The sequence below is a fragment of the Lepisma saccharinum genome, unplaced genomic scaffold (genome assembly GCF_977018435.1).
Source record: "Lepisma saccharinum unplaced genomic scaffold, izLepSacc3.1 HAP1_SCAFFOLD_257, whole genome shotgun sequence".
Taxonomy (NCBI): Eukaryota; Metazoa; Arthropoda; class Insecta; order Zygentoma; family Lepismatidae; genus Lepisma; species Lepisma saccharinum.
Window position 1 is genome coordinate 453,102 of NW_028143020.1, and position 12,166 is coordinate 465,267.

A 12,166-nucleotide genomic window follows, 5' to 3' on the forward strand; every position below is an offset into this window, starting at 1 on the left:
TCTGAAAATTTGAAGGTTCTTAAAAAATTTGACCAAAATCTTGATATCCCCAATCCTATGTTTTGTATGTTTTTCCACGTGTCTTGACATCCAACGTATCCCTGCAAAGTTTGGTGAAGATCTGAGTATGTAGTTTTTGACCTTATCTGGAACCTCCCATCTGAAAATTTGAAAATTCTTCAAAAATTCGTCGAAAATCTTGACGGAAGGCGTAGAGGTCGCAGCAATGTGGCGTGCCTGGCAGTGTCCCCCCGTCTCCCCGGTCGTCCGGGGGGGTTCGCGGGGGGCGTACTGTGAGCCCCTGGCCCGTGCGGTGTTCAACGAGTGGCCCATCCGACCCGTCTTGAAACACGGACCAAGGAGTCTAGCGCGTGGGCGAGTCTAAGGGAATCACTAAACCCGAAGGCGCAGTCAAAGCGACTGGGACGATCGAGGTGACCCGGAGTCGCTCAACGAAGGGCCCTCGCGCAGTCCCGGGGCGATCCCCCACCTCCGGGTGCGGGGATCGTACCTAAGAGCCCACTCGCTGGGACCCGAAAGATGGTGAACTATGCTCGGCCAGGACGAATCCAGGGGAAACCCTGGTGGAAGTCCGAACCGCCTCTGACGTGCAAATCGACCGTCTGAGCTAAGCATAGTGGCGAAAGGCCAATCGAACCGTCTAGTAGCTGGTTCCCTCCGAAGTGTCCCTCAGGACAGCTGGCGCTCGCAAGGGGGGTCCATCCCGGTAAAGCGAATGACCGGGGGCCTCGGGGCCGAAACGGCCTCGACCCACTCTCAAACTCTGAACGGGATGGAGGTCCCGCTTGCCCCTAGGGCGAAGCGGGGCCTTCTTTTCAGGACCCGAGTGCTCAGTGGGCCGCTCCTGGTAAGCAGGACTGGCGCTGTGGGATGAACCAAACGCCGGGTTAAGGTGCCTGAATCGACGCTGCTCAAACCATGAAAGGCGTCGGTTGCTCAAGACAGCAGGGCGGTGGCCATGGAAGTCGGCATCCGCTAAGGAGTGTGTAACGACTCACCTGCCGAAGCAACCGGCCCTGAAAATGGATGGCAATCGAGCGTCGTGCCTATACCCGGCCGCCGCCGCAATGCTCCATGCATAGGCAACTATGTAAGAATGACGCGGCGGTGAGTAGGAGGGCGCGGCGGTGAGCGTGGAAGGGTCTGGGCGCGAGCCTGCCTGGAGCCGCCGTCGTTGCAGATCTTGGTGGTAGTAGCAAATAATCTGATGAGACCTCGCTGAGGTCAGACGTGGAGAAGGGTTCCGCCTCAACAGCAGTTGCAGGCGGGTGAGCCGGTCCTTAGACCGCGGAGAACTCCCACCGATGCGTCGGGTCAGTTTCGCGACTGTCACCGCACCTTCGGGTGTAGTGGTTAGCGCGACGCGCCGGCGTCTCGGCCGCGATCGAAAGGGAAGTGGGGTATCCAGCCCTCCGCCGCGTCTCGGGACCGGGAGTGCGTCGCGGGTTCCCTCGAAGTCCGTAAGTCCAGGTAACTGGTGGCACCAGGAGAATCCGTCGGGTCCCGGGGGCAGAGTTGTCTGTTCTGTCAGAGCGATCCCCTACGCTCCCCGGAATCTTCCCAGAAGGAGAAGGGGACACTGGGGAAAGCTAAGAGAACCGTAGTTGGGTGCGGTTTCCCCGGGTGCCCGTCGGACCTTGAAAATCTTGGTGGGAACAGCGCAGCAGAGTCCCGAGGCCTGGCCGTACCCGAATCCGCATCTGGCCTCCGAGGTAAAGAGCCTCTTGACGATAGACTAATGTGGGTAAGGGAAGTCGGCAATCTGGATCCGTACCTTCGGAACAAGGATTGGCTCTGAGGACCGGGGCCGGTCGGGGCCCGGGGGGCCACCGCGGGTTCGGTCCGGCGTGGGTCTTCGCGAGGGGCGGGCAGTTCCTGCTCGTCCCGAGCGTGGACCGCGCGTCGGACTTCCGCGAGCGTCCCTGGGCTCTCTGAGGGGAACGCACCGAACCCCTTGCCCCCCTCGGGGGCGCCGGGGGGAACGTGCCTCCCCTCGAGTCGGCCGCCGACGAACGGTCGACTCAGAACCGGCACGGACCAGGGGAATCCGACTGTTTAATTAAAACAAAGCATCCCGACAGCCCGAGAGGGTGTTGACGGGATGTGATTTCTGCCCAGTGCTCTGAATGTCGCGCTGAAGAAATTCAGGGAAGCGCGGGTAAACGGCGGGAGTAACTATGACTCTCTTAAGGGAGCTAAGTGCCTGGCACTACGAGGGTAGAGGTGAAACTCGTCGATCCTTGCACCCAGGTACTACGGGGCGAGGGATGGTACTCGTTGACCCCCGCATGAAGGTTCCCTTAAGAACCCTGCCTCAGGGTACAGAGCGGGTCACAGGTGGCGGATAGTGATACGGCTTGCAGATATGTGAGCTAGTGGTGTACACCACCCCGGACCAGAGGCTAGGGGAGGAAACCCCGACAACCCGCTGCCTTGCGGGCGGGTTTTGACCCAAAGGCTAAGGGAGAAAACCCTGACAGAAAACCCTACTCCCAGAACAGCGAAGGGGGTAGGTGAAGCCGCACTCTCGCTTTGTCATGGGGGGATGTTGAGTCCAGAATGCCTAGTACTGTTCAAAACCTCATCCATAAGGCTGGGGCTGGATGAGGAGACCTGCCCAGGGGGGACTGGTGACAGGAAACCCTTAGGGAACGAGCCAAGCGGAGATAGAGGCAGTGGTGGGAGAGAGAAGGACTAGGAAGCATGGCAAGTTCATTGAACGGGGTCCACAACACTGAAGACTCGGTGGTGCCGACCCTCGGCCTGATTAAGCTGGGGGTCCTTGGCGTAACAGTGGCTAAGCCTGGGGAGTAGGTGGAGTAGGGCGATTTACCCTATACTCCGGGGATCCGGGTCTTTGATCAGGAAAGGCAGGATGGACAAAACTGAAACCTATGATGAGTGATAGGGCGAAGGGACTTCTGGGAGCGAAAGCTCCTGGAAAACCAAGTAACGAATGCGGAGACCAGGCAGCCCTTGATGTCGGCCGGCGACATTGGTGGGTATCGTTACAGAAAGCCGGAACCGGGCCTGTAGGTTGGCCGCGGTGAACCGAGCCGACCTTCAAACAACCTCCTGACTCTATTATGGCCACGACTAAAAGTACTAAGTATAATGCGTCTGAAGCCAGTCAGCGAGTTGAGGTTGGAGGAGGAGAGAGCAGGAGAGAGGTGAGAGATGGAGAGAGGAAAACGGGGAGGAGGAGTGAAGAGAAGGTGAGGATAGTGTACCCATTCGAAAGAGTGGACGGGGTGTACACTTGCCACACACATTTCCACCTGGTATTCACGTCGCAGAAGGGTGTAGCGAAGCATTATCGCGAGCTGCATCTGACGGACGTGATATACCAGTGTCGGAAGTGTGGCAAAGAGAAGGATGGGCTTCATGCGATGGAGACCCATGCCCCGAAATGTCGGCAGTCCGACATGCCAGTGGTAGAAAGTGGACCAGTGACGCCCGCAGTAATAGCCTGCCAAGTCGTTACCGATGGGAAACCATGCGGGAGGACATTCCAGAAGCAGGTGGGCCTAAGTCAGCATCAACGCAAGGCGCATCCTGACGCTTGGAACGAGGTCAAGATCTCACAAGAAAAGGTTCCAAGACCTGGTCCAGCCAGGAGTAAAGTGTGGTCAGTGGAGGACACACATACCTTCCTGGAAATCGAGAGGAGGGATCTCGATGCGGAGGGTAGACGGCGGGAATTAACAGCTGCGTTCCCAACAAAAACACTCAGGCAAATCCGGGACAAGAGGAGACACCTTGCCCAGCAGGGACTCCTTACAGCACCGGATAAACCTAGGCCCGAGCCGTCCGATACCCCCACCGCCTGCAGAGGCGAGGACCAGAGCCAGGCTCTGGTACATCCAGAACAGGAAGTAAGAGGCCCAGCGGAACTGAGAGAACTCGGGGGCTCTAAGGAATCGGCAACAGCGGGGGTAGAGGTGAAACTCGTGGATCCCCGCTGCCCCGAAAGCAAAGAGGGGAGAGGTGACACTCGTCGATCCTTGCCAGAAAGAGCCCCAGAGGCCACCAAAACCACAATGGCAGTCAGACTGGTCGAACCGGATGAGACAAGCTCGGATTCAACGGAGGAGCTCGAGGGAGCCAGGCACCCGGCAGCAGTGGGGGAGAGGTGAAACTCATTGATCCCTACTGCCCCGGGAGGAGAGACGAAAGGGAAGGCTCCCTTGAGAACCCGGCCTCTCAGGAGACCGAACCGGAGGCGGCAACGCCAAACCCGGAGCCGAAGATGAAAGAGCACACGGAAGAACCATACGTTATCAATGTCCATCTTATGGTGGATAAATTGGTAGACGTGAACAGCCCAGAGGATCCTGGACCCACAAATATCCTAGCGGAACCATTTGTGGAGTACCTGGAAGGGATTCCTCCTAACCCGGAGTCACGCTTGCGCGAACTCGACAGGGGAATAAGGGAGCTGTTCGACCTAGGAAAGGAACGGGCAGGTGAGAAACTGGAAGAGATAGTGGACGTGCTCACCAGTGTGCTGAAGGCGGGGGTGGTGGCTAGCACTCCACCCCCAAGAACAGCAACACCAAAGAAGGGGCGAAGGAAGTCGAGGTGCAAGAGACCTGACCAGCTCTACGCCAAAACTCAAGCAATCTTCAAAAAGTGTCCACAGAAGATTGCGGACTCCATCGTTCAGAACTCCAGTGAGTTTCTGGACGAACAGGATGTCAGACCTGGGAACAGGGAATTCGTCGAGTTCTACCAGGATCTGTGGAGTCAAGAAGGCTCCTTCACAGCCAACTTCAAAGAAAAAGGAATTGACGAGGAGAGTAGATTGGCAATGATGCTTCCGATTTCGGTGGACAGTGTCCGTAAAAGGTTAGCCAATCTCAAAGACAAGGCCGCAGGCCCCGACGGTCTCAGGAGGGTCCACCTGAGACAACTAGGGGTCACAACAACGCTCACCCACCTCTTCAACTATATCCTATATGCGGGCTCGGTTCCGAAGAGGTGGAAGCAGAACCGAACGATCTTCCTTCCCAAGATGGGAAAGGACAGATCCCAGGTTAAGAACTGGCGGCCCATCACGATAAGCTCAATCGTATGCCGGACCTTCACCGGCATTCTTGACGAGACCCTGCGACGCTTCATTAGTTTCACGACTGAGCAGAAGGGGTTTGTCAAGGGCGAGGGGTGCGCGGCGAACTGCTTTATCTTGGATAAAGCGATAAGCCACGCCAAAAAGCAAGCCCGAAGAACCCTCACCGGCTGCGCGGTGGACATAAGTAAAGCCTTTGACACCGTTCCACACGCAGCAATGATTGATGCTTTGACGAAGAAAGGTGTCAATCAACACCTGATATCCTTAATTGCAGATATGTACGACGGAATCTGCACAACAGTATACGGCGAATCCATCGAGCTGCGAAGAGGGATCAAGCAAGGGGACTGCTTGAGCCCATTCCTGTTCAACCTCGTAATGGATGAGCTAATTGAGGATATCAAAGGCGCCGGTGCTGGCTATGATCTGGGCAACCAGAAACTAGCAGCATCAGCATACGCCGACGATCTCGTGATTTTCACGAACAACGCTGCTGGAATGAACACCCAGCTTGCCCGAGTGAGTCAATTCCTTGACAAACTCGACATGGGCATCTCGACTGAGAAATGTGTGGCCTTTCAAATTGAAGGCACACACAAAACATGGGTTACTGGTTCCCCTCAGCTCACGCTGGGCGGTATGCCCATCAAGGTGGTGAAAACGGGAGAGGTCTTCAACTATCTCGGGTGCCAATACACTCTGGCACAAGGCCTCTCGAACAAATATCACCTGCGGGAGGTCAAGGAGATCCTGATCCGCGCCTCCAGGCTCAAGTTAAAGCCACACCAGAAAGCGAAACTTATCGGCACCAACATCCTGCCTAAATTCCAATATGCATGGGTGAATGTCGGGGTTTCAAAGAACTTCCTGGAATCCATTGACTTGGAAGTCAGGAGGTTCCACAAACGGGCCTTCAAGTTACCTGAATCCACCACCGATCAGTTATTGTACTGTAAAAAGCGCGATGGTGGTCTAGGCGTTCCGCGCCTGACCACCATCATTCAGCTGGGGATACTAGGAAATCTCTGTAGACTGAGAGACTCGCGGGACGAGGTGGTAACACACCTCTTCCAAGAGACAGACATGGGCGCCAGAATCGAAGGCATTGCCAAAGTGACTGGCGTCCAAACACCTGTTACGCTGGACACCATTGCTGCGGCCAGAAAATTAATAACTGGTTCGGAGCCGGAGCGATGGAGCCAGCAGCCACTACATGGCTTGGGAGTCAAGAACTTCTTCAACGACCCCATAGCCAACGCAGCTCTCGTCAATCAGGGACTACTAAAGCCCGGTCAGCTCAACGACTTATTGAGGCTTAGATCTAACACGGTTGGACTCAACCATGTCCTCAAAAGCGCTAAGGTGGTGGAGTCCGATGAGTGCAGGAGATGCCATGCGGCGCCCGAGACCCTAGGGCACGTAATAGGCGCCTGCACAGCATCAAAAGGACTGCGGATCAAGCGTCATGATGAACTGCGGGACATCATAGAGGCTTCCGCAAAAGGGTACACTGTGGCTAAAGAGCAAACCTTCTCCATACCTGCGACCAAGGAGCGTCTTAAGCCGGACCTCGTCCTAGTGAAGGATAACGTCGCGTACGTTACCGACATGACGGTCAGGTTCGAAACTGAGAATTCACTCAAGGAAGCGGGGAAGGAGAAGGTGGATAAATACAAGAAGTTGGACGAGGTGGTAGCGTCCACACTTCAGGCCGATCGGGTGATCCATACTCCCATAGTCCTGGGGTCAAGAGGAGCTCTACCTCCAATCACACGTGCTGCGCTAAGACAGCTGGGCATCAGCAGCAACGAGCTCCTCATGACGCTGAGCTTAACGGCAATCCGAACGTCTATCAAGATTGTCAATCAGCACTTGGACTACAAATAGACAACTACCAAAGGGTTCACGGGGGGAACCACGTGCCTGGCAACGACGAGGGAAGAGGTGAAACTTGTTGATCCTCGTCACCCAGGCTAAAGCGAGGGGAGACCTGAAAATCCGAGATCCCCGCAAACGGAAGAAGGTTCCCCCCCAAAGGAGAGACGAGAGGAGAGGTGGTGTCGGTAACGAGGGAGATAGACACAATCATGCGCTCGGGGGAGCCAAGCGCCCGGATACCATAGGGGGAACTCGCAGATCCGCGCGCACTAGACAGAAATACAGAAATACATAAAGAAGGAGGGTAAAGGACGAAGAGAGTCACACAACTATCTATATTATACAAGAAATTCATATATAAAGAGTTATATCTATATACAACTTAACTTATTTTAATTTATTATTATTTATTTATTTATTTATTGGTCGTACTATTGTATGACCGGCAGAGGTGAGAGAAAGGTGGAGTAGGAGTTGGAAGATCAGTAAAAATCTTGAGTATTAAAGTACCTATGCTAACATAGGGAAGAGACGGGGCTAATGGGCTCAGTCAGAATAGCCAAATGCCTCGTCATCCAATTAGTGACGCGCATGAATGGATTAACGAGATTCCCTCTGTCCCTGTCTGGGGCGACTCGATACGTGGAGACGGTCTAAACTCGGCACGCACGCGTTACGGTAGTCCGAAACGCGTCCAAAAAGTGCGAATTTCGATCGGGAGTGGTCCGCCACTGTGCAAATACGGGTTTGTGAACGTGTCAACCACACTCTGTGAAAAGGTGACGAATTTTGATAAAGTGGTTCCTGAGATATCACAATTTCAAATTTCGGATGTGAAGTGAAGCGTGAGATTTCTCAAGAATCACGGAAAAAGTGCACGTCCCGGGGAAGTTTACCCCCCCTGGAGCCCCCCCCAATCCGTTATACCTTGGAGACCGACTGGATTCGCTGCGGGAAGCTCCAAGCTACATTTTTAACCCCCGACCGACTCGAGGTGGTAAGTACTTTTTAGACAATAGCAGAAAAACCACCCCCATGCTATCCTTATGGCGTAAATGAATGCGAACAAATTAAGGTGAAAACAAGTACCGAAGTAATAGTGTTTATGAACCCTTATCACCTGAAACGATTTTAATCGACGCAGGAAGGATCAAGGAACACACTCAAATTTACGCCATCACGCTCCAGTAGTGTGTTTGGTGGGGGCATAAACCCAAGAAAGGAAGAGCTCCTCTCAAGCAGGTTTGGCTATACTTAAAACTAGCTCAACATGAGCATATGAGCTTTTTGATCAAGTGTGGAACTCTGTCTAGTCCAAGATTTTTGTAAAAATGCCTCTTCAGAAAGGAAGAGCCTCCTCAGATTGATTTGCTTATACTTATAAAAGTTGCATCAACCAGATTTTTGTTCATAAACTTGTCAAAAATTGATATTTTTTTGGCTATACCTGAAATTAAGCCAAAAACCCACCCACCCACACACACACACACACACACACACACACACACACACACACACACACACACACACACACACACACACCCACACACACACACACACACACACACACACACACACATGTAATGCAAGAGCTCTTGCATCATGCTGTGCAACACCAGCAACAAATTATGATGCAAGAGCTATTGCATCATGCTGTGCAACAAATTATTATCCAATGCAACAAATTATTAGCCATGTATTGTTTTTTAATTGCTTAATTATGATATAATATGATGATGTATTATATTCTGATTGGTTTATTGTTTCAGAAGTTTTAATCTGTGCTTGGGGTATATAAAGAGATTTTGCATTGCATATCAGCCAGTATTGTGAGAGAGCTTGAGAAGAACAGACGTGTTGTTACAGTGCTTGAGAAGAACAGACGTGTTGTTACAGTGTTTCTCATACTTACAGGCTTGTTTGTTTTAATTCATATTTCTGGTATATTGAACAATATTTTGCCTGATATCCAGCTTGTTTATTGTAATCCACTCATATTTAGGGTCAAGCTTATATCTATCCCAGCCTGTTATACAAAAATCAATACATAACAAGGCCATTGAGCTAGACATGCATGTCCGCGCAGGCATTTGCGGAAGGTCAGTTTAGATCAATATTTCCACTTGTGGGCCATTGGCCTTACAACCTGTCATAAGATAGGCATAGAGTTTTGATTTAAAACCCAAAAAATTATATAATAAAACCGAGGATAAAAATTAATAATAATATTAATAATATTAATATTAAGTATATACACTAAATATACAAATCACACAGCCGAACCTAACTGTTAAGTATAAAGTTTTGAATTGAAGCCCAGAATAAACAACAAGTAAAATGCCAAAACAAAAATATTGTAACCAATGCAATAAAAATATATTTAGCTCTAATTGGGCCAGACACCAAAAGATTTGTAACCCAGACAAATGCAGAACTCCCACAAAAACATGCCCCAAATGCCATATAAAATACAACATGCAATATTTCGCATATAAACATAAAGATACTTGCTCTGCACAGTCATCAACACAACCATCCACATCTGCTCTGAAAAGGAAGCACGAAGCACCTCTTAATGCCAGAGCAGCAAAGCAGCCACGCAATGCACCACCTATCCATAGCAGTTTTAATAGCCAATTAAGAGATTATCGGTTTGTATCAGAGCCAAGATGTGGCATTGAGAATTTTTTGAACAGTGTAAATCCTGATGTGCAGGCAATTCTAAATGCACAAAATGGCTCTTATAAGCTGTCCCTCAAATTGTATACTCAATATAAGAAACCAAATGGCACAAAATTTACACAGCCCCACATAACAGAAACTGTACCTGTATATTCAAATACAAATTCAGACACAATAATAAGCAGTTTGATGCATCAATTGAACATTAAACACTCTGAATTTGCTGCAAAAGAGTCTGGATGGACCCTATGCGGTTCATCACACAAATTATATGTTAATATTTCTGAATTCAGCTCATTACAAGGATCTACATATCTGCCATTACCTGATAATATTAAAAACAAAAGAGCCGTGGTCAATATTGAAAATACCGACCAGAAATGCTTTTTGTGGTGTATATTAGCTGCTTTGTATCCAGTTTCAAGGCATCCTGAGAGAATAAGTTATTACAAACAACATGAACATCAATTTGATGATGCAATGGAGGGTTTAGAATATCCAATGTCTGTTCAGAATATTGATAAATTTGAAAAAAGAGCCAGGCATATCAATGATAAACAATTATCTATTAACGTTTTTATTTGTTCCACTGGTCGTGACAATTGCTTGATAGAACCTCTCAGAATCAGTACACTTGATGATGAATCTGCTGTTCCAATTGATCTGCTCTTAATTGAAGGGGATGACACACACCATTACACTCTGATACATAATTTTGAAGCTTTGGTGAGAACACAACTAGACAAATATAAAAAAATATTTAAGTTGTGCAGAAGATGCTTAACTGTATTTGATGGTAGAAAAATGGTGAATGGGGTTCGTGAAGAGAGTGCAGAAATTGCAAAAAATAAGTTAATTGAGCATCTGAAATATTGTGGCAACCATAAACCTGTTCATATGGTGATGCCTAATCCAAGTGAAAAAGCAAAATTCAATAAGTTTGAAGCCTCGTTGGAACACCCAGCATATATTGTCTGTGATTTTGAATCAAATCTCAAACCTCTTGCATTTTGTAGCCCAGATCCTGAAGATTCTTCAATTACACCATACCAGCTACATGAACCTTCCAGTTTTTGTTATATAGTTATACGGGATGGTGTAGCTAGTGAGCCACACTTAAAGATTAGGCCAGATGCCATCAAAATATTTGCACATAGAATAGAAAATGAGTGCCGTGACATAGCATCTAAGATCTTATTAAAATCAGAGCCTATGTTGCCTTTAACAGAGAAACAGATTGAAGATTTCAACAAAGCAGAAAAATGCCCGGTATGTGAATCTGAATTTTCAGATACAAATATCAAGGTACATCACCATTCTCATACAGATGGAAAATTCTTAAGGGCCCTGTGTAATAGCTGTAATATTAAGATCAAGAGACCAAGATTTGTCCCCATATTTTGCCATGGAGCATCCAATTATGATTTCCATCATCTGATTAGATATGAGGGATTTGACAAGCAGAATTTAAATATTTTAGCTGAAAATGATGAGAAATATATTGCTATTAGCAAAATAATTAAAGTTAAAGATGTTCCTATTCACATAAGATTTCTTGATTCTTACAGAATTTTATCTGCTAGCCTGGCCACACTGGCCACTCAATTATCTGATGACCAATTCAAAATCACACGTGCATTGTTTCCAAATCAGGACCTGAAATTAATTAGGCGGAAGGGTGTATATCCATATGATTATGTTACAGATTTTTCTAAATTTGATGAATGTTCTCTGCCACCACAAGAAGAGTTTTACAGCAAAATCAGAGGATCTGGAATCACTGATGATGATTATCACCATGCCCAATTGATGTGGAACAATTTAAAATGCCAGACATTTGGTGATTATCACAAGGCATATTTAAAACTTGATGTGACCCTCTTAGCTGATGTAATGCAGGCATTCAGAACATCTTCTATGCAAAATTATGGGTTGGACCCAGTGTATTTTTTCAGTGTTTCGGGCCTAGCATGGGCTGCAACGTTTTTCAACACCAAAAAGCAATTAGATCTGATCCAAGATCAAGATACGTATCTGTTTATGGAGAAAGGTATAAGAGGAGGGATGGTGCAATGTTCCCAGAGATATGCCAGAGCAAATAACAAATATATGCCTGATTATGATCCAGCACGGCCATCAAATTATATAGTGTATGTAGATGCAAACAGCCTCTATGGTCATGCCATGATGCAAAAATTGCCACATGCAGAGCTTGAATGGGTCGAAGATTTCAATATTGAAGATCTTAAGGATTTTGATGACAGTGACTATGGCCTCTTCTTAGAGGTTGATCTGACAATTCCTGATGATTTGCACAACAAATTTTCTGATCTGCCCCCAATTCCCGAGGTTCAGTGCTCACCTGGCTCTAAACAGAAGAAGCTCATGATGACTCTGGAGCCGAAACAAGGTTATGTCATATATTACAAAAACCTCCAGTTCCTGATGCATCATGGTGTTCAAGTGACCAAACTTGGCAAAGTTTTGAGGTTCAGGCACTCAAGATGGTTGAAG

The 12,166-nt window shown here is 48.6% G+C and overlaps 1 pseudogene; it reads left to right on the forward strand.

The window, feature by feature from the left end:
• Positions 1-354: 354 nt before the first annotated feature.
• On the forward strand, positions 355-1,750 carry LOC145982625 (large subunit ribosomal RNA; annotated as a pseudogene).
• Positions 1,751-12,166: the final 10,416 nt, after the last annotated feature.